General features: G+C 33.1%; 1 protein-coding gene across 8 annotated transcripts in view; it reads left to right on the top strand.

The window, feature by feature from the left end:
• SEMA3A (semaphorin 3A) overlaps nucleotides 1–26780 on the top strand; it is a 437330-nt gene that overhangs the window by 311118 nt on the left and 99432 nt on the right. The window lies entirely within an intron of this gene.

The raw sequence follows: 26780 nt of genomic DNA, 5'->3' as shown, positions 1-26780 counted from the left end.
TCAGTGTGGACACCATGAGAACCGAGGAGCAGGAATAGCAAAGGCCGGTGGCGAGAACCAGCATGACGCAGTGAGAGCAGCACTGAGGCGAAAAGAAAAGAGAGAATGACAAAGCAGGACCTTCTGGGAAAGAGGCGTTATTAAATAGGTTTGAGGGAGTACTAGGACACGTTGGAAGCACTTTTATCTAAGGTTCTCTAGATTTATAGCTACAATTCTGCTTAACTGCTACAATCAATGCCCAAGTCATATTGGAAGCAATTTGTATTCAGAGGAATGACTCGATAGAGATAAAATTGACTAGTAAAAAAATAGGAAGCATTTTTCCTAAGCAGGGTCCTAATAGTAATGTTGAGGAATAGAAATGCAAATGTCCACCCCATGTCACTCACATATACACAAATATCTAACTTCGACACAGGTGAAGACATCGGTAATAATAACAGTTATACTCCCAACAACTAATAGTTATTGAGCAATGAATATATGTACTATACTGCCTGTTTTGAATATATCACTTCAGTTAATCTTTACAAAATCTGATGAAGTAGGTACCTGGGTATCCCCATTTTACTGATGAGAAAATAAAGGTTTTCATGGGTATTTTGTAATGGGCCTAAGGCAAGCATGCTGTTTGGTGGTTTATGTCTGAGTCCAGAACTGGCTCCTTTAAAAGAAAGCACCAGCAGTGAAAGTTAAAAGGTAAAATCATTAATTCTGATTTAGGGGATTAAATCAGGGATTTTGTCATGTGTTTAGTTTGTATTTCAAAAATTCTTGCCTGGCCAGGCCTGGCTCAGCGGTTGAGTGTTGACCTAGGATCCAGGCAATGGGGGTTCAATTTCCTGTCAGGGCACATGCCCGGGTTGCGGGTTCAGTCCCCAGTCGGGGGCGTGCAGGAGGCAGCCGATCAATGACTCTCTCATCATTGATGTTTCTATCTCTCTCTCCCTCTCCTTTCCTCTCTCTGAAATCAATAATTTTTTTTTTTTTTTAATTCTTAATGTGTGCCTGGTTTGAACAAAGTGTTGAGTGCAAATAAGGAACACTCCATGAAGTGAACAAAAAAGCCAGTGGGAAAATGGTAAATATCATGCATACAATAGAGTGATTTTCAAAAAGCCAGTGGGGAAATGGTAAATATCGTGCATACAATAGAGTGATTTTCAAAAACAGAGGCTTGAAATTAGGATCAAGTTGATTTGGGGGAAGCTAGTTAAGAATTATACAAATTTTTAGGAAGAGACTACTTTTTTTTGCCACAATTGGTTTTAAAACATATTTTGGTGTAAATGTGGGGAAAAACGAATGGACATGTAGATACATCCATTTTGAGAGTATGGCAAATGATTATGTGCCATTATGAGAGCCTAGACTGATATTGAGTGAAAGATACTGAGTATAAATTAAAATTCATATAGGAAAACTACAAGTCAAAATAACATCCAAATATCCCAGGCCACTATTTCAAATACAACTGAGATGATGACACTGTTAAAACTCCTCAGTGGAAAAATGGTTTTCGAATTCTTTCGTGAAAATGAGAAACAAGCCTTGTAGTGTATTGTGGCTCAGGCACACTCAATTTTCACTTCATGAGTCTGCAAATAAGCTGAATTTATGTTGTGCATAAAACATTAAGCTATCATATGCAAAATTATGTGAATTTCTCACCCATATCGTATCACAGAAGTGTGGTTTCTCCAGGCTTGTAAATCTAGAGAAGGCTATTTTGTGTAATGCATATGTGAAAGCAATTTAAACACACTTTGTTTAAAAAATGTAAAATAGCAAACAAAAAATAGCTAAATAGATACACAGGGGTTGACAACAGTAGGTTTACAGTTGTAATTTGAATAAATAATACAATAATTAATTTAAAATAATACAAAAATAAACTTTGTTTTGTGGTCAAAACTGTAAACCTACTTTTGCCCACACCTGTACAGTACTTAAAGCGATTTTAATTGAAAAATTACCAAGCCATGCTATTATGTAATATTATTATTACATAATAACTTACACTTACTCTGTGAGTTTTTTATGAAAACATGCTTGATTTATCTCTTGTTATTCTGCCCAATTTGTCTCCTGCTAACTATTCCCCATCTTTTTTTCATTGTTTTTATTAATATTAATGACTATATTGTTGGCATAATTATTGGCCGTATCAATATTATAGCATTTGGTTATTACAACTTTGTGATGGCAGTGTTATCTTCATTTTTCAGTTTAGGAAACTAAGTTTCAGATAATTTTAACAGCTTACCTATCATCACACAACGAGTAAACTGTTATCATAATCTTTATAACATTTAGCATAAATGTCAATATTGTATCAATTATACCTCATTTGTATGATGTTGTACCGTGTGGGAATTTTTATTAATTTTTTATTGTGGTAAGAATACTTAACACAAGATCTACTCTCTTAACAACTTTTTAAGTATGTAATTCAGTATCATTATCCATAGGCATAGTGTCGTACAGCCGATCTCTAGAACTGTATTCGTCTTGCATAACTGCAACTGTGTGTTCCCATTAAGCAGCAGCTCCCCATTTCTCCCACCTCCCAGCCCTGGCAGCCACCATTCTACTCTTTCTGTGAGTTGACTATTTTAGAATTCTCATATAAGTGCAATAATGAAGCATTTGTCCTTCTATGACTAGCTTATTTTACTTAGCATAATATCTTTCAGGTTCATTACAGCATTATTCATAATAGTTAGGATATAGGAACTAAATGGCCATCATTGATGAGTGGATAGAGAAAATGTGGTCTATACACGCAATGGAATATTATTAAGCCTTAAAAATAAAGAAATCCTGCCATATGCAACAACATGTATTATGTGCTCATTAATATGCAGGTCTAAACTCTCTCAAACATTGAATTTCAAGTAAAATAAATTACAACTTGGATTATTATGAACCTTCTTTAAAGAAGCATTAAGTTCTTCATGCTGCGAATGTGACAGTGCCTATCAGCTTGGTAAAGTTTCATGCAGTGGCAAATTCATGGAGTTCTTTAAAAGGATATGATAATAATATTAATCATGGCCCAGCCGGGCTTGGCTCAGTGGTTGAGTGTCTACCTAGGATCCAGGCGATCAGGGTTCGATTCCCGGCCAGGGCACATGCCCGGGTTGCGGGCTGCAGCCAATCAATGACTCTCTCATCATTGATGTTTCTATCTCTCTCTCCCTCTCCTTTCCTCTCTCTGAAATCAATAAAGATATATTTAAATAATAATAATAATAATAATATTAATCATGGAGTCACGTTTCAGGAAAAGAAGTGCTGGGATACCTCATAGAAACAATTACTTTGTTTCTACTAATTTCCACTATATTTAATCTGGGCATTGAACAAAGATAAATCCCACCTACTCGTTTTTTTACTCAGACACAATCAAAAAAGCTGAAATTCATTTTTACCCCAAAGGGAAAATAAAAATCTATACCATTGATATAAATGTACTTGACATAGAGCTCTTAAAATATTTTTAAAAATTGATGAGATTTCCAAATTTCATTCAAAGTGAGTTTAGTTCTGAAACATGTCCTTTCAATTTTTCTTAATACTTTGATCATGTAATATTTCAAGAACACAGAAAAATCTGGGTACCAACATTTATATAGATAAAATTCTAAATCCTCTAATAACCAGAAAATACTTAATTTTATGTGGCATACAAATTATCAAATAACTAAAGATAAGCATGCTCTTTATTCCATTTTACTTAATGTAAATGGGCCTTATGAAGCTATCTCTGCCTATAAAGATATTGAAATACTAACACGTTTTGGGGGAAAAGTTTCATTTTTACTCAAATTTAACTTTGCATTTATGAGTCTTTAGAAATGTCAGCTAGAGCAAATATATTTGAATATATATATATATATATATATATATATATATATATATATGTATATGTGAAGGGATATCTTTTAATCATTGCCTAAAAAATTGAATGGCATAGCCTTCAATTTTAATTTAATACAATTATTTCTAGCATTGCATGTTTTGCTATTATACTTTAGTAATTTAAATTCATGCCTATGTAAGTGATGGAAAATTTGAAAATAGTACCTGAATACAGCTTTGAGACCTGTATATTTACATACTGCATTTCAAATTGTCAGATATCAGACCATACAGAATACTACTTTCCATTTTTATTTTATTTTTATTTTCCAATCTGCCATTTTAATTCAATTGTGCATCCTTGGCCACTGAAAGCAATCTCAGGAATTGCTGAGTGGTTAGAAAGGGAGTTTAATGGGATCTAAAATCAATTCACAGGCCTGTCACTGATTCATTGTGTGTGTGACTTTTGCTGCCACTGAAATGACATTAAACTGGCCTCCTCAACATAATTATACCTCAAGATTTCTCTAGTGACTTCAAAATACTTACCTAATACACACTATGCATATACACTTAAAAAATAGGTTACTGATTAAGAAGTACAAGACCAGCTTCTATGTTGATGAGTTTCCTCACTTGAGACCATCACAAAGCTTTACACAGAGGCTAAAAGTCTGGATCTTCCTAGTGTTGCTAATGCAGTTTTGTATATATGCCAGGGTTCAAGCTCCTTTTAAGTGCTTTTATCCTGGCAAACTTTTCTTCTTTTGATTTATATTTTGTTGGCATTTAATAGCCGTCTTACCTCATATACGAATTACTTAACCTGGAAAGGATGGATGTTTAGTGTCCCACATTTACTTGCCCTTAGCTGGCCTAAATTTTGGAGGCAAATATAAGATTTGCAGGGTGAAATAACTATTCTTTGTATTAGATCATGCTAGATAGCAAGCCTAGTACTACTTTGATACTACATCAAATTTTTGCTGATAGCAATATAGAATTGTTTTTAATTCATGCTAAAATTGCACAGTATCGTAAATATATGCAAGAAGCATCTTTCTAGAAGGTGTAATAACTTATCTGACAGGGGGATGGGAATAGATTGTATAACTGATAAGCATAATATTACCTTTTTTACCATGCAAAATCTAAAAAATTAGAAGTGAATGGAAGCACCCTAGTTTATAAAGTGCATCACAGGCAATCAGTCATTTCTAGTCTCGTGATTAATATCAACTTCAGGTGAAATAAAAATAAACAAGATGAAATGTTGCATTTGCCATATGAATGACAAAAATTTTAATCCTATTCACTTTTTCTATCTTGCACTTATTAAAGTCTGAAATATTCAGTAATCTGCTAAGACTTATTTTTCAACTATACTGCTAAGAAAAATATTTTGATTTAGAACATTGTAAAAGAAAAAATTAAGTTGGAAAATGTTATATATTCATAAATACTTAAGCACAATACTACACTGAACACAAATCTCAGCAATGCTGATATATTATTTTTTTAAATTATATGCCCAAAGTTAAACTGTAACCACAATTCTGTGACCACAATTTTCATAAAATTCTTGTTCAAAAAATGTTTATGTTTAAAAAAATACTATAGCTTACAGTGACTATGCAGCTCCTCTAACTCCTAGTCTTCATTTTATAATATAGGAAATTTAAACTCAGATTGGCTAAATAGTATTCTCAAATTCCATGACTACCTATTGGTAAAAGCAGAACTTAAATTGAGTCTCCTGAGAGTGAATTCAGAGTCCTTTCTGTTATACCATATTGCCTTCACTTTCACTGCCAAATATGTAAAAGCATATGGAAGTCACAATTCTCCATGCACTTAAGGTGTTTATAAGCTTTCTATTCAAAATTAAAATAAAATAAGTAACATTAGACAATTATTTTTAAAAGATGGTTGTCATTTACTTTTTTTCTCCATGCATTCATGGTCTAATTATAAATTATATCATTTAATTTCTGGGAAAAGTTTTATAATTTTTTTCACAAATGTAATATTTATCTATTGTGATCAAGTCAATTATCTCTTCAAAACAGACACAAATTGAATGTGGTTTCAATACTTTACATTATTTTCTTTTATTTCATATAAAAGTAGCTGGATTTAAGATGATTTCTATTGAAGCAATCAACACATATCAAATATTATCAAAGAAAATAATTGAAAACATTAGGAAAGCAACTTGAACACAAGAATCATGCAAAATTTCACCCACACACCTTTGAGTACAATGGACAGGGATGACTGAATGCTTCTTTGATCTCTTTCGGATAACATGAAAGAGTGAAAGGGAAAAAGGCAACATCTGTTAGAAAAAAGGTTTAATGAACAGGGTGAATTCTAGTGGAGTGTTGACATGGAGCATGAGGAAAGAAAAAGATAAATTTCAAAACAAAGTTATTAATAGCCACAGACATCAATAGGTACAAAGAGATAATATCTGCTGTAGCAAAAAAGGTAATGAATGCAATTTAATTTATATTTAAAGTATTTATAATTCCTGTAGTAGTTCTCAACAAATGTGTTCAATAGGAAATATTTATACATAATCTGTATATATGTATACAATCTCTGTATGTAAAACTATATATAATATATGTGGTGTGTTTAAATCCAGAGTGGATGGCAACATCTTAGAAAAATTATCAGGGCGTAATATAAGAAATGTGTTAATTTAGACTGCCTGAACATATAGTTGTAAATATAGGCTTTAGTCTATTTTCCATTTAAGGAAATAAATATTTATTGTGGGCAAATGATTGTTTTGAAATGGATCAGTTCTATATACAGATGGAATTTGCCTGGGCATTGTCCATCATTCAACTATTGCAAATATCCAAAGCAAACACATTTTCATCTGTACTTTATACATTTGGGAGACTTTCGGGTTTGTGAGTTTTTGTATCCCAAAGGATGGGGCTGTTGGTGGTGGTGGTTTTGTTTTTAGAATCGATACCATATTATTATAAGTATAAATTTCGCTATAATGTAACAGTGTTTTCTAGGATTCTGAATACTATAGCAGCTGTTCCAGACTTTATGTCTGGTAGATAACATGCGCATGTGTGACGTTTTTTGTGACCAGCCCATCATTGTAGACATAGAATGCTCTGGAATACACATGGGGATAGTAATGACATTAGAGCCTTAACCTTGAAAATTAATAGCAGAGGAGTCTTGATCTTGAATTGGCCATAATTTCTTTTAAAATATAATTAAAAAATAAAACCTTTGAAAATGTACATACTTTAAATTTAGGAAAGTGAGCCATGTTTAAGGTCAAAGAGAGTGAATCGAGGGCAAAAAAATGGCAAGAAGCCACGATCTTAGATGTAAGGGAAGCTGTTTGCCTCGGAGATAATGCCTGTATGTAACAGATGCTTTTGCTGGACACTAGACCAGAGGTGTGAAGGTCACCCAGACATATGGTTACACTTGATAAAATAATATTCTTAACTCACATCCCACTCCACCCCCCTTCCTCACTACCACCACTTGTCCTTTCAGTCTGGTTTCCACACTGAAGTCAGAGCTATCTTCCCAGAAAACAAATGGTAGCCTATCCTCTGGACACTCTCTTGCTTCCCTTTAATCCTAGCAATTAGGGAAATCTGCTTTCTGGTCTTGGGCCACTCTCCCCTTACCCACTCTTGACTCTCTGAAGTTCCCTTTCCTCTTTCAGCCCCTTTTCATTCCGAGTCTCTCTTCTCCTAGGCCTTTACACTTACTGTTTCTCTTTCCTGGACTCATCTTCCTTCACATACTTGCTTTAGTAAATCCATCTCATCCCTCTGATCTCAACTTTAGCATTACTTCCTTAGAGCAAGTTTCCCCAACTTCTCTTGACTGTAGGTAATACTGTTATATATACTCTCATAGCAACGCGAATCCTGAGGAGGCAGTTTAGTAAATAGAAACATATATTGTGATAAGTCCTATAACAGGGATTAGAGGATTGTCTAATACATGTATTTGCAGGTAGGATTCATGGTATGAACTCTGAAATGTTGAGGATCATTTCTTCATCTCCCAAGAGTTCATTATTCTAGTGTGTGTCCGGTGCAGAAAGCCATAAGGTGCAAATTAGAATGAGAACATGAGCTTAAAACCCCCAGCCAGTTTAAACACACAGAGAAATAATAGTAAACAGTCTCTTTAAAAGTTTGTAGATACTCATTTTTCAGTACAAGCTGTTTTATACATTTGACATGTATCACCACTTTCATGTCAGGGATAAGCCATACTGATTAAGGTACAACTATGCTGAAATTTTAACACTTTTGTTGTTGATGATGATGATAAAATTGCTTTATCTCTCACATGCATATGGCTTAAGTAGAGACCAGATTTAAGTAGAGAACAGAACAATAGCACCTGCATAGACCTGCAAATGAAAGTTACTCTGCTGTTAGGGCCCTTATGTCGTGAGTCAGGAAAGAGATCGTTGGATGATATACATAACCCAGCTTGATGGAAGGAAGGAAAAAAGGAAGGAATGGGAAAGAAGGGAAGGAGAGAAGGTGAAAAGGAAAGGAGAGAAGGAATTAAGAAAGAAATGTGCTGCAAAGTCCATTTTGATAAAACAGATTGGGCTAACAATGAATGGATTGCTTACTAATAGTAATAAAAATAACATGTCTATTAATTTTTATTTGGGGCCCTTTGTTCAACATAGATTAGAAATTCTTTGTAGACTTTAATAATCTGAATCAAGTATGATACTTAAAGATTCTTTGAATGCTCTCACTCATAATGTAACATTTACATTAAAATCTGCATTTCACTCCCGAAGACTAAAACACAGGAAGCAATAAATATAATGAGCCATGTTCAGCAGCAGCTTCTTCCTGACAGCGCAGGGAAGTGGGAGTTTTAAGGTGAGGGGGCAGAGGAGACAAGTAGAAGTCAGAGGCAGAAATATGTGCACGCGAACATTCAAATGATAATAACTGCAGGTAGTATTACAAAAACACTGTGCTCCATTGTTTGAGTTTCGAATTAAAGCTCTCTGAGGATAAAGGCAAATTTTATTTTGGTACAAGAATCGCCTTTCATCTTCCCCCTTCAGGATTTAATTGGCAGGAGATGACACAACCTGCTTAACAATCAGGTATTTCAGAGGTTGAGCAATTTGACAGGGAGCAAGTTTCCTTGACTCTCTTTAAATGCCTTTTTCCTCTTTGTGAACAGCATTCACTTGGCATGTGTAAAACACTGATTCACTAATGCTGTCAGAGAATAGACGGCGGGCTGACTAGAATTCAAACTTTAGAAGTTAGCAGAGTGTACAGAGTTATGTAAAATTGCAACCTGCATGTTTATCTATTGGGGGGAAATGATATTATAATATTATGGCATTTAATTTTGTTCAGAACCTACTGATTTAGATTCTAGATAAAGCATCTTAGAATTCTACAATGCTTGGCAGGTTAGAAAAAGAAAATTATCATCAAAATCACTGCTTGCTTTTGGACAGACTGAAAATACTGTCAGGCTCATTTGAGTTACTAAAAAATTAATCAATTTCTGGATATTCATTGTAAGGAAAAAAATGGATATTGCCTAAATCGTGAGTCAAAGTAAATCAGTTTTCTCCAAGACTGGTCCAGTTCTTAGAAGCTACTTTGAATTAACCACAGTGTTAGCTAGGTTAAGATTTAATTATATCATTTTACTTCAAAGGGATATCGTGATCAAATATGTTTAACCTAGTAAAACACTCTGCTGAATAAGTTCTGAATTGTGACAATAAATACTTCTCATTCTATGTCTCCCTCCACCTCCCTAATCTAGCATACCATGTGATAAAGTGTATTCTTTTAGTTCAGAGTATTTCTCTTCAGGTTACATATGAAATATACAGTATTCCGTGGGAAAGCATTTTCTTTTTACCTATCTACACCATTTTCTATAACACGGTGTCTGATATATTTTAGACACTTGATATTTATTAATTCAAGTAAACAAATACACTAGCATCAGTTATTACAACTTTAAAAGTATTGATTTTAGATAGTCTTATTTGTAATAGAACAAATTCACTTAGTTAAAAGCATGCATTTGATTCCACTGTGACTCATTTTCTTCTAGGTAGATGCTTAAATGCCATTTTTCTTTGCTTCTTCAGCTCTGTGTGTGTATCTCCTTTCCTTTGCATTTGGGCTGAATCCTTCCTCCTCGCAGAAAAAACATGCTATTTCCATTTTTTAGGCTCTTCCTGCACATATTTAGGCAAATCATCTGCAGATCTTGTGTTACCTACCCATTTTTTACCGAGCAAACATTAAAGAATTCACATTTTAGAAATGGAAAGGGGAACTTCTCATGATTTAGCAGTATCGATTGTCAATTTTCTAGATATTTATTAAACACACGTGTTGATCGTTCCCTGTGAGATACTTAAACTGACTTGCCTAGTCCTTGAACTTCCACAATTTTATTTATAAAGTTTTTACCAACTTCTTTCCAATCAAACTTCAAATCTGAGAACTACGTGCACTGACGGTAAGCCGCAATTTAAAAATAGAAGTGATATTTAATGTTTGAATTATTTTGTTCGTCAGAGAAGATATAGGATCAAACTTCACAATTTTCCAAAATTTCCCAAAAACAATTTCTCTGATTTATATTCTTTTATAAGACTAATCTAACTTAAAATCTTTTGTTATAATAATAATGAGATTTTCAAATGTATTGTCCTAAATGAAGTTTTTAAGTGCCTTACTTACTTTGTCTCTATATATCTGTTAAAAATTTAAAAATCAATTTTGCATCATCAGTACATTGCATAACCTTTCACATTTATGGCTGCATAATTATGAAGGAAGCACTCAATTTGTAAAATCCAACTTAAAATGAATGTATCATGAGAAATTCTAATAACTACTTTGAAAAATGACTAGATTATTATTAGGTATTTTATTTCAGTCAAGTAATTGAAGGTTACAGACTGTCACATGGTTATCTTCAAGCCTGTAATTGCACTAATATCACAGTGACTTTAACATTATGTATTTCTCATCTATAAAATAATAATATTTGCAGCATATTTGTCAAAATATTAATACCTGACAAGCTTTATAGACTTGTACCTATGAAATTAAAAATACTCTTGTTGAAGACTTTACCACCAATAAAGACTTGCTTTATTTTTAAAATGGCTAAGTCTGTACCAGTTATAGTAATGGCAATATGTATAACGTATGTTCTTCTGCAAATGGAGTAGCAAACGAATACTGAGATCGTGAGAATTCTGTTCCTATTTAAGGGGAAGAATTTCATCCTGCTCTGAAAACATGCTGCAAAGCAGGGCGTGAGATGTGTGTTTACATATCATTTTTCCCCAATGGCATTTTTTTTTCCTAACAGCTCTAAATTGACTCATCATTGGGTCTTAGAAGGAGCTTTACTTCAATGACTTTTTCACTCAGTATAAGCCCAAAACATTAAGCAAATAACTTTGCTTTTTTGAAGTAACAAAACCCCCCTCCCACTGTTTCAAATGTTGAAAAAATTGTACCAATAAAGAATATTCAACCCAGCCGAGGTGGCTCAGTGGACCTAGGATCCAGGGGATTGCTGTTGATTCCTGGTCAGGGTACATGCCCCAGTTGGGGGCTCGATTCCCAGCAGGGGGCATGCAGGAGGCAGCCGGTCAATGACTCTCATCATTAATGTTTCTCTCTCTCTCTCCCTCTCCTTTTCTCTCTCGGAAATTAATTAAAAAAAATATTTTTAGAAAAAGAATATTCAGGGCAACAACAGCCTCCTAAACTAGTGAAACAATAATTATATTATTTATTTTTAAAATAATTATATTATTTGTTTTTTAATTCTCAAACTAATATTGCATATTGTGGTGGTTTCATTTAGTTGGGCAGGAAGTTGGGAAAAATAATTAGGATCATGCATTTCACACCATTTTTTAAAATATGTCAAATTTGATAGTCAAAGAGAAATAAAATATTCTAATATTTTTAAATAGATGTGAAAATGTATTCATAATCAGCATGCAACACACACAGAAAGCCACTTGTGTCACATTATGATAGCGGTAAATAAAACTGAGCTATATAAGACAGGAATCTTACCCTCACTCCCAATTAGAGACCTAAAGCTGTCATAATCAACAAACATTTTCTTTTTTTAAATTTGTCTTTTAAATCAGAGTGATAAAACATAGGTTGTTATTTTCTTATGCTATATTATTCAATTTGTCATGACTTCCCAAAGCTTTGTTTACATTTTAGTTATATATTGAATGCCTTATTAAATAATTATCTCATTTCACTCACGTTAAATTTTTTAAAACATCTATTAATGAATAATTAGAGAAATATTGCTAATTTAATAAGTGTTCAAAAATCAGTTATTCTGGTTATGTTATTATTTCAGCCAAACAAAAATAACAGAAAATAAATCAGATTGCATATTTAAAAAAAGGAAAAATGCTACATGATGATGATGTTGAGGGCCAGTGTATTATCTCCTTTCTTGACTTTAGCTGCTATTGATGTCATCTATATGTAAGTTCTATTAATTTTAAAATTACATCAATTTTATTAATAAAAATAATTGGGTTCAACTGAATTTTGTGAGTTGTATTTAACGCATTTATTATACATTTCTGATTTTTACACTCAGACACCATTAAACATTTTATATCATACTGAAATCTGTTAGTGTTCTCCGAAGACATCCCACTTCATCAAAAAAAGAAAAAGAAAAAGAAATAGCAGTGGTCTAAAATAATTTCTCAATGAATATAAATGACAAAATTTTGTTCTTATAGAATGTGATCATATAAATGATAGTAAAAATCTTATACCAGAAATGTTGGAGGAGAAAATGTCACTCTTTGTTTTATTTTGTTTGTTTTTAGTTTGTTAATGTGGTGATACTGATTCAATTGATTTTCAGTTTTAAGCGATAAAACAACCTCACATTTCAGGGCTAAACTCAACTTGGGCTATGATGGCCTTTTTAAATATTGCTGGACTCTATTTGCTAATAATAAAGTGGTAATGCTTGGGGGAATATGAGAATGTAGTTTTCTTAATTTTTGTAATGCCTGTCTAATTGGAGATCAGGATGATGATGATGTTATAAAAGGAGTGAGGAAGCTTTCCTCTTCTAATTTCTAGAATTATTGGTGTATAACTGAGATTACTTATACTTGAAATGCCTGGTAGAATTCACCAGGGAAGCTTCTGAGCCTCAATTTTTGTGTGGGTACATTTTAAACTATGACTTTTATTTCTTCAAAACCAATATGGCTTTTCACACCATCTGTTTTATCTTGAGTAAGCTTTTTTAGCCTTTGGCGTTCAAGGAACAAACTCACTTCACTTGTTATCAAATTTATTGTCATTATATTTTCCGTAATAATTCCTTGTTGCCTTTCTATTATCTATAGGACATGTAATGGTGTTCTTTCACTCTTAATATTGGTGATCTGTGTCTTCTCTCTTTTATTTTCCTAACCAATGTATCTAGAAGTGTTATTGATCATTTAAAAAATGATCAGCGTTTGGTTTCATTGATTTTCTATTTTGTCATTATTTTTATTTTATTAATTTCAGCTTTTGTCTTTATTTTTTCTTCTTTATACTTTAGGTTTAATTTACTCTTCTCTAGTTTCTTAAGGTAGAATTTCAGATAATTGGTTTGAGATCTTTCTCTCTTCCCCTGTAAGCATGCATTGTTTTCCTCTAAGCACTACTTTTACTGCATTCTATAAATTATGATGTATTGATTTTAACTTTTACTCTCTTCAAAATATTTTCTAATTTTCCTTGCAGTTTCTTCTATTTCATGGTTTATTAGAATTTTAAAAATGCGTTTTTAAATTTTACTGGTGTTTTTCAGTGATTGATTTCCAGTTTAATGTATTTGTGGTCAGACACCATATTTTGTATCATTTCAATCTTTTTAAATTTGTTGGAACTGGTTTTATGGCCCAGAATGTGGTTTATTTTGGTGGCTGTTCCACATGGCCTTGAAAAGAAAGTGTACACCCCTGTGCTCACTGCAGCATTATTCACAGTGGCCGAGACATGGAAATAACGAGTGTCCTGCGATAGAGCGCTGGATAAACGTATTTTCAACAAATAGTTTTTGGTGCTCATTTTATAATGTTAGCAAAATTATAGATTTACAGATAAGAGATCAATTTCTGCCCTTAGAACTGCATGGGCATTTGGTAAGTAAATAACATGTAACATGAAACAACCACCTGTTATCATATAGTTACCTATAATGTACCATAGACGTCCTGATTCTGGAATATACAATGTTGCCTAAGAGCATTTGAGCTACTTCCAAAGAAGACCAAGACATGAATAGGATTGTTTCAGAAAATGGATGAGCACTGCAAGGCACAGAGGAGCAAGAGTAAAATAAAATGCAAAGGCATAGAGGCAAGCCGACCATAGTGAAAGAATATAATCCAGGGCAACAGGTTTTCACGAGCAAAGGTCAGTGGGAAAGAAGTGCTCAGGAAAGGCTGCAAGGGAATAGTAACAATAACAATAAAACAAGCATCAACTACAAATTTTGAGTAACTCCTGAACACTTTCTAACATAACTTCTGTTTTATCCCCACATCTCTCTCCACTTAGCTGTCCTCTCAGGGAAGCTTTCTATAGCGAGGTCCTTCCCTTTCCCCACCTATATTAAATAGCCATCCTGCTATTCACATGATATTGTCTTTTAGAAATACTATACATTAATATTGAATAAATGTTGTATAAGTATTTGTTTAATGTCTGTCTTCTCTACAAAACTCTAAGTGCCAGAGGACTGATACTGTGCCTGTTTTGTTTAGCTTTGCAATCCCAGCTCCTGGCAAGAGGTACGATCATGAAAAATACTGTAGAAATTAATTATTACATATTCAAACCTGTTTCTCAGGTCTATCATTTGTTACACAAGCCCCTGGTTATCATTTTTAAGCACAGAAAGAGACAAGTTAAGACTACCTGTGGTAGAGCAAGATTAGAAATAATAGTTCCTGGTTCCTAGAATGTTTTCTCAGTACACAAACCACATCGTTTTTGCTATGGATTTTTAAAATCATAAGTTTCATGTAGCAACAACTTGGATAGTTAAGCCTACTATCTTCTAGTATAATACCTTGGCCAAGCGTTTTATTACTGTAAATTCCAGTTCTGTTAATTATTAGTTGTATCCCCTGGGGCTTAAGCAGTCTCCTTAACTGTCCAAGGAAGAAAATAATATCTACCTCATAGCTCATTTGTGAGGAATATAAATAGGATATGGTATAAAAATAACAATAATAAAAATAATAGCAAAGATGTTGTATGTTATTGTCGCAAAGGAGAAAGCAGCCTTCAGGAGGTGAAAGTCAAGAGCCCCACAATGGCAGAGCGGCAGAGCCTGGACTCAAACCCAGGTGCTCTTATTTCAGAGACTGTGAAATGGCCAGAGCAGAACCTAGCATCTTGCTATGTTTCCACTTGTGCTCCTGTGATTTACCGCTAGTCGTGGAGAGAGGGCTGGCCAAGTGGACGGTGGTAGTAATAGCTGTATCAACAGCAGCGGGTTTTGTGCCTTTGATGTCCATGCTCCTGTTCTATGAGATTATCAAGCAGAGCACACACACAATGTACAACAGCTACGGGGGAGGGAAAACAGAGAAACAGCATTGCCCTGACCTCTTCTCTGATCTCCAGCAGCTGCTTATCGTTGGTTGTTGGAGCAATTATAATGTGCCCAACAATGACAAAAGAAACAAACATCAAGGTGATATGCAAGGCAAGTAGTCTGGGTTGACCCTACATTTAAATTTCAGGTGTACTTCTCTCTTCCAAAAAAACTTGGTCAAAGTTTCTGACTAACAACCAGCTGTGTCTTCCTGATAAGCCGTTAACATGCATCTTTTCCTGTATGCCTTATTTATTTTTAAAAGGGCAAGGGGGTTGAAAATATCGATGGAGAATGATGGCTTTATGTTTAAAATGGTAAGGAAAGTACAAAAATTGAGAGTAATATGATGGGATGCTTGAGATGAAATTAATTTTATAGTATAAATAGTTCTGCAAATGTATCCCATGGTTTCTAATTGTCCTCTGATAAATATTATGGGACGTTTATCTGCAAAAAATTCATAATTTCAAGTTTTCCAGTTATGCTGTAATTGAGAACATTTAGCACACAATTCAGAATATGCCTCAACTTAGTTCCTCTCATGTTTCTCCTTCCTGGATCTTGCGGCAGTTTTTCATTCCCATTTGTGCTCGCTCCCTGCCCCCCTCCCAGCCCATCAGTTCCTGTTCCCCCCCAGCACAGTGTCTGAGATTTTACGATCAGTTTCAAAGCTCTGTGTAATAGGATAGCCTCCTACCTCTGTGTTCTCATTTCCTACGACACCCCCTCTCACCCTCCCTTTGGTGCTCCTAAACTTCTACATCGTCAGCCCACTGATGCAGTTAGCCAAAAAATACCTCATTCCAAATTCAGCAGCCTCCCTCACTCCTACCGACATAGCCTTAATGCTTCACATCCCACCAGAGGCCCACACTGTTAGGCGTCACCTTACACAGGCATTTTCAGGTTTCAGCATCCTGTAAGATTATTTTTCTCTGATGGCATTATCTTTGACAATGGATAATGACAACGAATAGCAGCTTACAAGTCAGTTTTCAAAATATTTGACAGTCGATATCTATAAAGACAAAGGTAATTCACTTACTGTTGAGAACATATCCCTAACTTATTCAACCCATGTTCAGAAATTTGACTTAAGCCTTAAGATATTTGAGGGAAGTTAGTGTTATGCCTTTTTTAGTAATCAACCACCATGGCATTGGCAAATTTGAGCATCTTCAAGTAAAGAGGAGTTAGATTTCTTATAAAGGGTGTCCCAAAAAATGTATTCACACACTTTGAGTAATTATCAAGGCAGTGTTTATTAAAATACACTTCATTTTCAAAATTCAGCTATCAGCTGTTACAGTGTGCATATTTTTGGGGGTACACGCTGTATATGCCATATCTGAGAGCATAAGTTTAAATGATAGGAGACTAAGCTCAAATTTCAGGAAAAAAAAAAGTTTTTATATTTTAAATTCAACTTACAAAATAAAGCTGCTCTCTAAAGAAAGCATTTTGCCTTTTTGGGAGGATTTTATAATATTCTCTAGAGCTGCATTATTAGCCTGCTAAACATTTAACATACTAGATGAATACCCTCCCCACCAAATTTTTGCAATTCTATATTAGCTCTGAGGCATTCTAAACAAGATGAATTAAGGGGATTATTTTGTGATTTATGGAAAATTGGAATAACAAGATCACGTTATAAGCAATTTCACCTAATTTTAAATACATTTATCCTCAAGTCACTGTTTCAGTTCAGCAAGCTGATTGGTCTCCTTTACGTTTTCAAATCTTTCTGAGAGAGAATTTTTGAAACAAAATATACAGAATTACAATTCATTAGTTACACAAAATTTTCCTGCTGTACTGTTAACTATCCTAATTTTATAATTACTTTTAAACAAAATATAAATACAATTATATCTTAGAGCTACGTGGTCATTTATTCAAAATATGTATGATAATTTTGAAGACTGTATGAAGACAATACCCATATGGTCAGTTTCAGGTCATTATGATTAGTTTTTTTGAAGCATTATTATGAAAATATATAAAATTTAGAGACTTGAAAGAGATAAATTGAGAACTTTAGCAAAAGTGTAACTCATTCTATAAAATTAAATCCAACTCAAAAATCAAAAGACATTAAATGTATAATCAGCTGAAATTTCATTGAACTGGTGGCACATCTAAGCCTCCCACACATGCACCACTTATATGAGCACTGGTGCTCAGCCAAGCAGAATTCTGCACTTGAAACAGGTCAGTCAACAAAAATAAACATAAGGTAATCTGTAATGACACTTGAGATGTAGTTTATATTGTATATAGAATGATGCCTTCTGTGTAATTAATTATGAATTTTGGAATAAATGTTGTAACATTAACCCACAAAGGTTACCAAGAAAAAAAGCAGGAATATTTGGTGGAACAGATTCTAAAACTGAGATATCAAATAAACACTTATTTCTCTCGAAACTTCAGTGACAGTGATTGTACCTATTTTGATGGGTTATGTAAAATAGCAATATTAATAAATTTAAACCAGCTATAAGATATGGTTATCACTTATATTTGAGTCAGTAATCATTTTGTTTTTATTTATGTTTATTATATACAATTTTAAATAAATATACAATCTCTCACCCTTTGAGACAGCATGAAGGGACCTGGAGAGTATTATGTTAAGTGAAATAAGCCAGTCAGAGAAAGACAAGTATCACAGGATCTCACTCATATGTGGAATCTAATGAACAAAATAAATAGAATCCAGAACAAAATAGATCCAGATACTTAGAAGCATAGAACAGGCTAATGAATCTCAGAGGGAAGGGGGTAGGGAGTGATTAACTGAAGAATTTATATGCATATATGCATAAGCCATGGACACAGACAATAGTGTGGTGAAGGCCTGAGTGGGGGGTGGTGCAGAGTGGAAGGGGTCAATGGGGAAAAAAATGGGAACATCTGTAATACTTTCAACAATAAAGATGAAGTAAAAAAAAAGAAAAGAAATATGCATATTTTAGGGAATCATAGTTTCAAATTATTCTTTAGTTAATTATATTAGTATTTAGCTAATTATATTAATAAATGTGTAAATTACATATAATAAATATATATTGTGAATCATTTGTTTAAAGGTTCCTATAATTTAATATATTTTAATATAAATTTAAATGCAGAAAATGTTATCAGAAATTGGTTTATTTACCAAAATAATTTTAAGTGATCAGTTTTCAATCACATTTGACCTGGTTTACATTTAAACAATTATATTCTTTAAATGATTTTATATATTTCTATGAAGAGAAATGTTCAACTGCCTAAATTTTAATAGTTTGAGAAAAAAAACTAGTTTTATTATAATTAAAATAACAGTAATGAATAGCACAAGCAATTGGCATTATATAGCATTTAAGTGATTCTGTGACAATTAAGCAAGATTTGAAAACATACTCTTTAAGGTATAGATGACTGCTTTGAGATTATGGTATCTGTAATATTTTAATTTTGCCACAAAATCAAAATTTAGGTTTTCTGTCCATGTGCAGATTTTGGATGGCTTGAATTTCTTGTGATTTTGAATTAACAATTGATTTATAGGAATTTCTTTAACTCAAAAGCTAATAGCATTAAATAATTTACCTATAGATTTTCTATATTCAAGATATTTGTAGCCCAGCTGGGCGTGGCTCAGCAGTTGAGCATGGACCTAGGATCCAGGCTATTGGTGTTCAATTCCCGGTCAGGGCACATACCTGGGTTGCGGGCTCAATCCACAGCCCGGGGTGGGGTGCAAGGGGCAGCCGATCAATGACTCTCTCATCATTGATGTTTCTATCTCTCTCTTCCTCTCCCTTCCTCTCTCTGAAATCAATAAAGATATATTTAAAAAAAAAAAAAAAAGATGCTTGTGGATTATCCTTGGTAGTCCCCTGAAGAGGACCTCAGGGCTAAATTTTTACAAACTGAACATAACTTTCTTAAAAAAAATAAGAAACACTATTGTTATACATCATAAATAAAGATGAGTTAAAGAAAATATATTTTTCAAATAGCTTTTGCTTTATTTAGTAATACAGGATTCTTCAATGATGACAATTACATGAAAAATCACCTAAATTTATTGGGCTTTACTCTTCCACAGTATACCCAATGCCACTTTCATTATCTTTCCCACTCTTATTAAATCATCTTGAGCTCCTTCTACTTTTCACCTCTTGTCCCTTGTTGTTACTTAGCTTTGTAACTAGAATGCATCTCAAATAAATAATTCGTAATTTGAAAATGAGTGAAATACATGCAATATATTCCACTGTTTCAAAGCATATACCTCTTGCAGCTGTGCATGCTGGCACAGCATGGTAACATGGATAATTAAGATGATAAAACAGAAATAAAGGGAGCAGCATTAAAGCCAAACTGTGGGGCAGACAGAAAAGGCACTCAAAGGACACAATCTATTTTTGTTAAGTATTTTTCTTCTAACCATGGGACAATCCATCCTCAATAGTGTTCTCAACAGTGTTAGAAAAGGAAAAAAAAAAAAAAAAAAAGGAAGAGGTCCCAAATTAAAACAAGGGACTTTAGTTAATCTAAAAATAAAATAAAAGTATTTTTAATCTTTAAAGTATACATTATAGTTTGTGTGTATACCTATATGTTTAAATAATTGTAAACCAAATAGCATGATTAAGAACATTTTAAAATATAATATTCAGGTCCTGGCCAGTGTGGGTCTGTTGGTTGGAGCATTGTTCCATGGACCAAAGGGTGGCAGGTTCGATTCTCAGTTGGGTCACATACCCAGGTTTTGGGTTCAGTCCCCATTCTGGGCATATGTGGGAGAGAGCCAATCAATGTTTCTCTCTCTCTCTTTCTCCCTTAGTTTCTCTAAAATCAATAAGAAAATAAATTTAACAATTAATAAAAATATGTTAAGCAGTACACAGATTTATATATAATATATAACATATTGAGGTCAAATATATAAGATATATACTTATGTGTGTATATGTACATATATGCATATAAATACATATATATATATATAACTAGTAGTCTGTAACTTTTTTTTATATCTGCATATTACCTTCCAGTCTTATCATTTACATATTTTCTTAGGTGCTTTCTGTCTGTACTTATGTGTAATACCCATCAGTATTGACGAAACATAGACAGAAAAATATTGACTTTTTAAAAATTGAGCAGTGCCTAAACAATTAGGAAACACAATTTTGCTAAATTTTTCTTTCTTCCCTGCTGGGCGTGACTCAGCGGGTGAGCCGCGACCTAGGATCCAGGCAATCAGGGTTCGATTCCCAGTCAGGGTACATGCCTGGGTTGTGGGCTCTATCCCCAATGACTCTCTCATCATTGATGTTTCTGTCTGTCTCTCTCCCTCTCTTTTCCTCTCTCTGAAATCAATAAAGATATATTTTAAAAATAAAAAATAAAAAATAAATTTTTCTTTCCCATTATTCCCACATCAGCTCAAAGGCCATTCTTCTAAGTACACCACAAATATAACATCACACTCATCTTCAACTTATTTAAACCATCTCTTCCATTCCTTCATTTTGAATTTTCAGAACACAAAGTATATATGAATATATGTTATAATTTATAGTAATTAATTTCTTACTATTCTCAATTTTTATGTGTTAGTATTCTCTTAATATTTAAAATTTTTATTTTTTTTAATTAGAGGGATTAAAGTATATTTTTAAGGATTGTAAATCGCTATGGAAAAGCTCTACAAGATATTATTTGAGCTATCAACTACTTTTAAAATAATTTATAATAGAGATTTATTATGTTTTCTCTAATTGAAAATGCCACTTAGAATGATATAAATTTCCAGGTCATGTGAATTGTAATTTTAGGTATACAGTATAATTTTCAACATCAAACATTCTCTTTAATAAATCAAATAAAAATACTAGATTTATTCCAGATTACAACATAAATATAATTGTTTATTTGAAAACAAAGAGGTCTTGCCTTATGAGCAGAAACTAACTTCTACCAGTGGGACTTATTTATAAATAATTCATGTGTTCACTATAGTAGATTAGAGATAATGACCCAAAAGTCAACTCAACATGTGATATGGAATGTCTCTGTTCTCATTAATTTGAAAGCAAAGGAAGCCATCCAATATCTGGGTACGTCTCTGAGAACAGTTCTGCTTGTATATTTCAGTAGCAATCCACACAGTCTCAAAGTTCAATTTTTAATGATTCTGGATAATTAATTCAGTTATAAATATTTGGCCTGGTCAATATATTTTCTAATAAAGCAGAAATGTATTGTTAAACAATAGTGCATATATAGATCAATTTAATTATAGAAAAAGAATGAGTAACAAGTACCACATGATCTCACTCATATGTGGAATGTAATAAACAAAATGAACTGGTGAACAAAATAGATCCAGAGATATAGAAGCATGGAACAGACTGAGGGATCTCAGAGGGAAGGTGGGGATGGGGGAGAGGGCGGGGAGAGATTAATCAAAGAACTTAAATGTTTATAAACACAACCCATGGACACAGAGGTTGGTATGGGGAAGGCCTGGGGGTGGGGTGGAGGGAATCAATGGGGGGAAAAAGGGGACATTTGTAATACTTTCAACAATAAAGATTAAAAAAAGGTAGGTGAAATCTTTTTAAAAATTAAATTAAATTAATAAAATAAAATTTTAAAATAAAATAAATAAAATATAAAATAAAATTAAAATTAAATAATAAAATAAAATAATAAAATAAAATAATAAAATATAAAATAAAATATAAAAAAATAAAATAATAAAATATAAAATAAATAAAATATAAATATAAAATAATAAAATAAAATAAATAAAATAAAATATAAAATAAAAAAGAGGTTTCAGAGAGCATCTGGGTTGGTGAGTATGGGAAGGTGCTGGGAGTGGTGCACTTGGAAAGTGCATGGAAGCCCTGCACCCTCCCTGCATTCCTTGCCTTATGTATTTCTTCTTTCTGGCTGTTTCTGAGTTATGTCCTTTTTGAATAAACCAGATAAATAGTGGGGGGCGGGGAAGAATGAGTGAAACACGATGGAGATATATGACACTATGACAATTAAAGTAGAATTTCAAATCGCTTTCAGGTTCTCATTAACTTATGAGCTTAACCATGATTAGTTGCTAACCCTGGCAGTACTTCCTTTGTGAGACGAGAACATGACTACAGCCCTTCTGAGGATGTTGTTATTTGAAATAAATCTGAAAAATGGGGGATCTTAAATTGTAAACGCAATGTAGTTGTTGATGATCAAGTTAAAATGTTTGATAGCGGTTGCAGACCCAAATGCCCACAGTGGCCATGTGGGTGAGATAAAGAGATGAAGAAAGAAACGAAAAAGAAATACGGAGCAAAAGTCCCCCCATGAAAGGCATTCAGATTGAGAATTTATATGCACATATGCATAACCCATGGGCACAGACAATAGTGTGCTGAAGGCCTGGTGGGAAGGGGAAGGGAGCAATGGGGAAACAAAAGGGGAACATCTGTAATACTTTCAACAATAAAGATAAAATATTTAAAATAGCCCTAGCTGACCCTGGCCGATTTGGCTCAGTGGTTGGAGCTTCAGCCCTCGGATTCCCAGTCAGGGACACATACCTCCGTTGCAGGGTTGAGATCCCCACTGGTCAAGGGCTGTACTGGAGGCAACCAATCTATAAAATAGAGAAAAACAAAATAAATAGAAAAAACAACATAAGCCAAAGACAAAATTTTAATGCATTTCCTTCAAGTTTTTCTTATTCATCTTACATGGTTGTTACATTACTACATATTGCTCCAATGATTTAACAAAAGTATTAATTCTAAGAACAATCAACCCTCTATATTGGAGGCTGGTTGAATATGTGGTTGGTTGAACCCATGGATCTGGAGGGCCCACTGAGGGACTTAAGAATCCTCAGATTTGGGTAATAACAGGGCTGCTGCAACAATCCCTCACTCATACTGAGGGATGACTATATTATAACATATTTAATATGAACATCTATTTTAATAACCACATCATATGCAATTCAGTAGATATGCCATAGTTTACTGTTTCCTTCTTATTGGCATTTGAATATTTTCCAGAATTCTAAATACCATGATGAACCTCTCCTTGCTTTATATTTTTTCTTATTTTTTCCTTTGCTCCTGTATTTCCAAGAGCAAAATAAGCATGATGAAGTATAAAGACACTCTAGTAATATTTCTAAATCATAAATTATTCTCTAAAATTTATATTCTCACCAAGAATTGACAGAATTGTCTCCTTCCTTCAATACCTTTAGCTAAATAATAATTACTTTTGAAATAGTTGCTCATCTGCTGAAAGAAAAGCATATATTTACATGATCTGATTACTACAACACTTGAATGACAAGGCTGAACCAAAACTGAATATAAATAAAGTGTTAATTCTTTTGGCCTCATTACTTCCCAGATGGTATCAATAAAAAAATCTTAAAATGTAAAGTAACCATACATGTAGATTCCAATTATTTTACAGTACATATGCTCCTTTTCTTTGACATGTTTAAATTTAGATTGATAAAATTTCCCAGTGTTGTCTAACCATAAATGTGATAAGCACATTTATAAAAGGAATTGGTAAAAAGTAATAGCTGTACTTTCAAAATTTAAGTTAAAATCACTCCGAAGCTTTATGAAATTTTAAGATGGCAAACAAGAAGCTACTATTTTTAAACATAGAAGACTTAAAATTCAAGTGGAAAGGTCAAGTGAAATGGTCCACTTTTTGTTGTTGTTGCACTGTAGATTTGCTCTTTGACTGAGCTTACTTTACCAGGTCTCATTGGGGCAAAACATTGTAGAGTAAATTGTTCATGTTCTGGAATTTCTCATTCTAGTCAAGCTAGAATTTTTTCTTCCATTTTACATACCTTGGGAGTTAACAGGCATTCATAGCTGAACAATTATACCATGACAGGTATGTGATATCTGCATAAACTCAAATTAAGCTCTTATTAAAAATATAATCTGCATGAAGTATGAACACATATGCTTTCTCTTTTCCTTCGTTTATACTATTAATTTTAATGATGACAAAAAGCAGATGAATTATGTCACTGTTTGTTTGGGGAACCCAGATAAATTCATGTCCCTTAAAGTTAGAGGGCAAATCCAATTTAATTCAGCTGTAACGACTGTATGTATGTACATATTGTTACTAGAAGGACAATGAATAAAGTGATACTAACTTTTCACACACTTGAAAACAAAGTGGCTTCATCTATTTTTCTGCAAATAAAGTTAGAAATTGGGTAATTCCTATACTTGTCTTTACTGACAGTATAACATGAGGACTGTATTAAATACAGTGTTATCTGCCATGGTCAGTTCAAATGCAAAGTTGAGTCAAGAGATATTATGTATAACAACACTTTATGTCTGATGTGAGTTTATAAAGTAATATGGTTATGTAAATCAAACACACAAAAAATTAGATTTTTATAATTCCTCCATTTTTATAATTCCTGGAAATAGGTTACCTGCCCTGCTATATACTAGCTGTGAGATCTAAGACAAGACCTTTTTTCTCTCTCGTTGTTAATTCATTCTTCAAAATTAAGATAATCACCCTATTTTCAAGAAGTAGTGTAAGGATAAAAAAGGTAAGTACCACTGATAGTGTATTTATAATTAAAATGATAATGAACTAAATTTCTATATGGCAAAAGTATGTTTCCCTGTTATTATACATTATGTCATTTAATCCTTGAGGCAATTCTATGAAGTGTTTCCATTTCATAGATAAAAATATTACACTTCAGTGATTTTAAAAACCTGTTTTAAAGCATACAATAAATAATTGTCACACTAGGTCATAGAATCTATATTTCATAATTCATAAACAATAATATTTTTACCACATCTACCTTAAAGGTCAAATAACAGGAAAATTCTGGGTCTCAGAAAAGCCATATAATCTCTGGAGACCAATTTTAGAGGTAAAACTTCCACTATACTAAAGCAATGCTTGAACAGACACAATAGAAATTGAAATCAATGAAGCCAGGGGCCAACCATCTCTACTTAAGTTCAAACTGTAGATGAACTTTTTGGGAATGTTGTCTACCCTGATGATATTATTCTTATTTCCATTTTGGGTCCTAATAATTCCTCAGAAACAGAAACTGTTCAATTTTAAAAGTCTGCATAGATGTAACTAGAGATTGATCATATGTATCATGAACACTAAACTGGACTAAATTTTATATAACTGGAGTATTTTTATTATTTAATTTAATAGATAAAATACATTTTTGTCACAACAGTTATAATATAGTCAGTTTTGTAGCTATACTTGCTAAGGAAAATTTCCTTTCCAAAGTATATATTTAAAAATAAAACAGTGGCAATTATTAATTATAATAATTATAATTATTGCTTCTAAATATTTTAGCTTCAAACAACTATATTCTGGACTTGAAACCAAATATAATTATTGTACATCTAAAAATACTCAAAACTATTAGTTAATATGAAGGGAAGTTATTGTTAATATACTGAGGCCTAACATCCCTTACAGGTATAGATTTCCTTGAACTTACTTTTTACTAAGTTTCTTTTTTCAGTCAGCAGCCATTTACTTGGAGAATTCTTTGTTTGTGTTATTGTAGGAAAATATAAAATTGTAATATGACATGGCTGAAACCCTAGTTAGATCTAAGGCAGAGCTGATACATTATAATCAGGGCAGAAATTATACTTGTTTTACTCACAAAGCATTACTTTTTAAATTTCTCGCACTCACTGACAAAGACCAGGTTACATTTCCTTTGTATCTCCCCACAATGTATATTGTTAAATAACTATTTCTGACAGAGGAATTTTTGGAAGTTTATTATTCATAATTGCTCCTATATTCTTTTGAAGAGCCAAGGACTCTTAATAGCTCTCAATTTTGAAACAACTGTGGAAAATAAGCAGATTCCATCCAGGCCAGGAAACCCAACTTTGAATGATTAGAATAGCAGAGGGATTGGGACTGAAGTTTAATAGCTGAATTTATAAAAATAAATGGATTCCAAACATGAGTATGTAGAGAATGAAAATGAAAATGCTTTTTAAAAATCTGGATAATCTCTATATTTATGTTCAAGGAGAGAGACAAGGAACAGCAGAAGCAAATGTCCAAGGTCAGAGTGAAAGGGAGATAGAATCACATCATGTTAGAAACTAAAAGGCCTCTGGAGGATA

This window comes from Miniopterus natalensis, chromosome 10 (assembly GCF_054644295.1).
Source record: "Miniopterus natalensis isolate mMinNat1 chromosome 10, mMinNat1.hap1, whole genome shotgun sequence".
Taxonomy (NCBI): domain Eukaryota; kingdom Metazoa; phylum Chordata; class Mammalia; order Chiroptera; family Miniopteridae; genus Miniopterus; species Miniopterus natalensis.
This window is presented reverse-complemented; position numbering and strand designations above follow the sequence as displayed.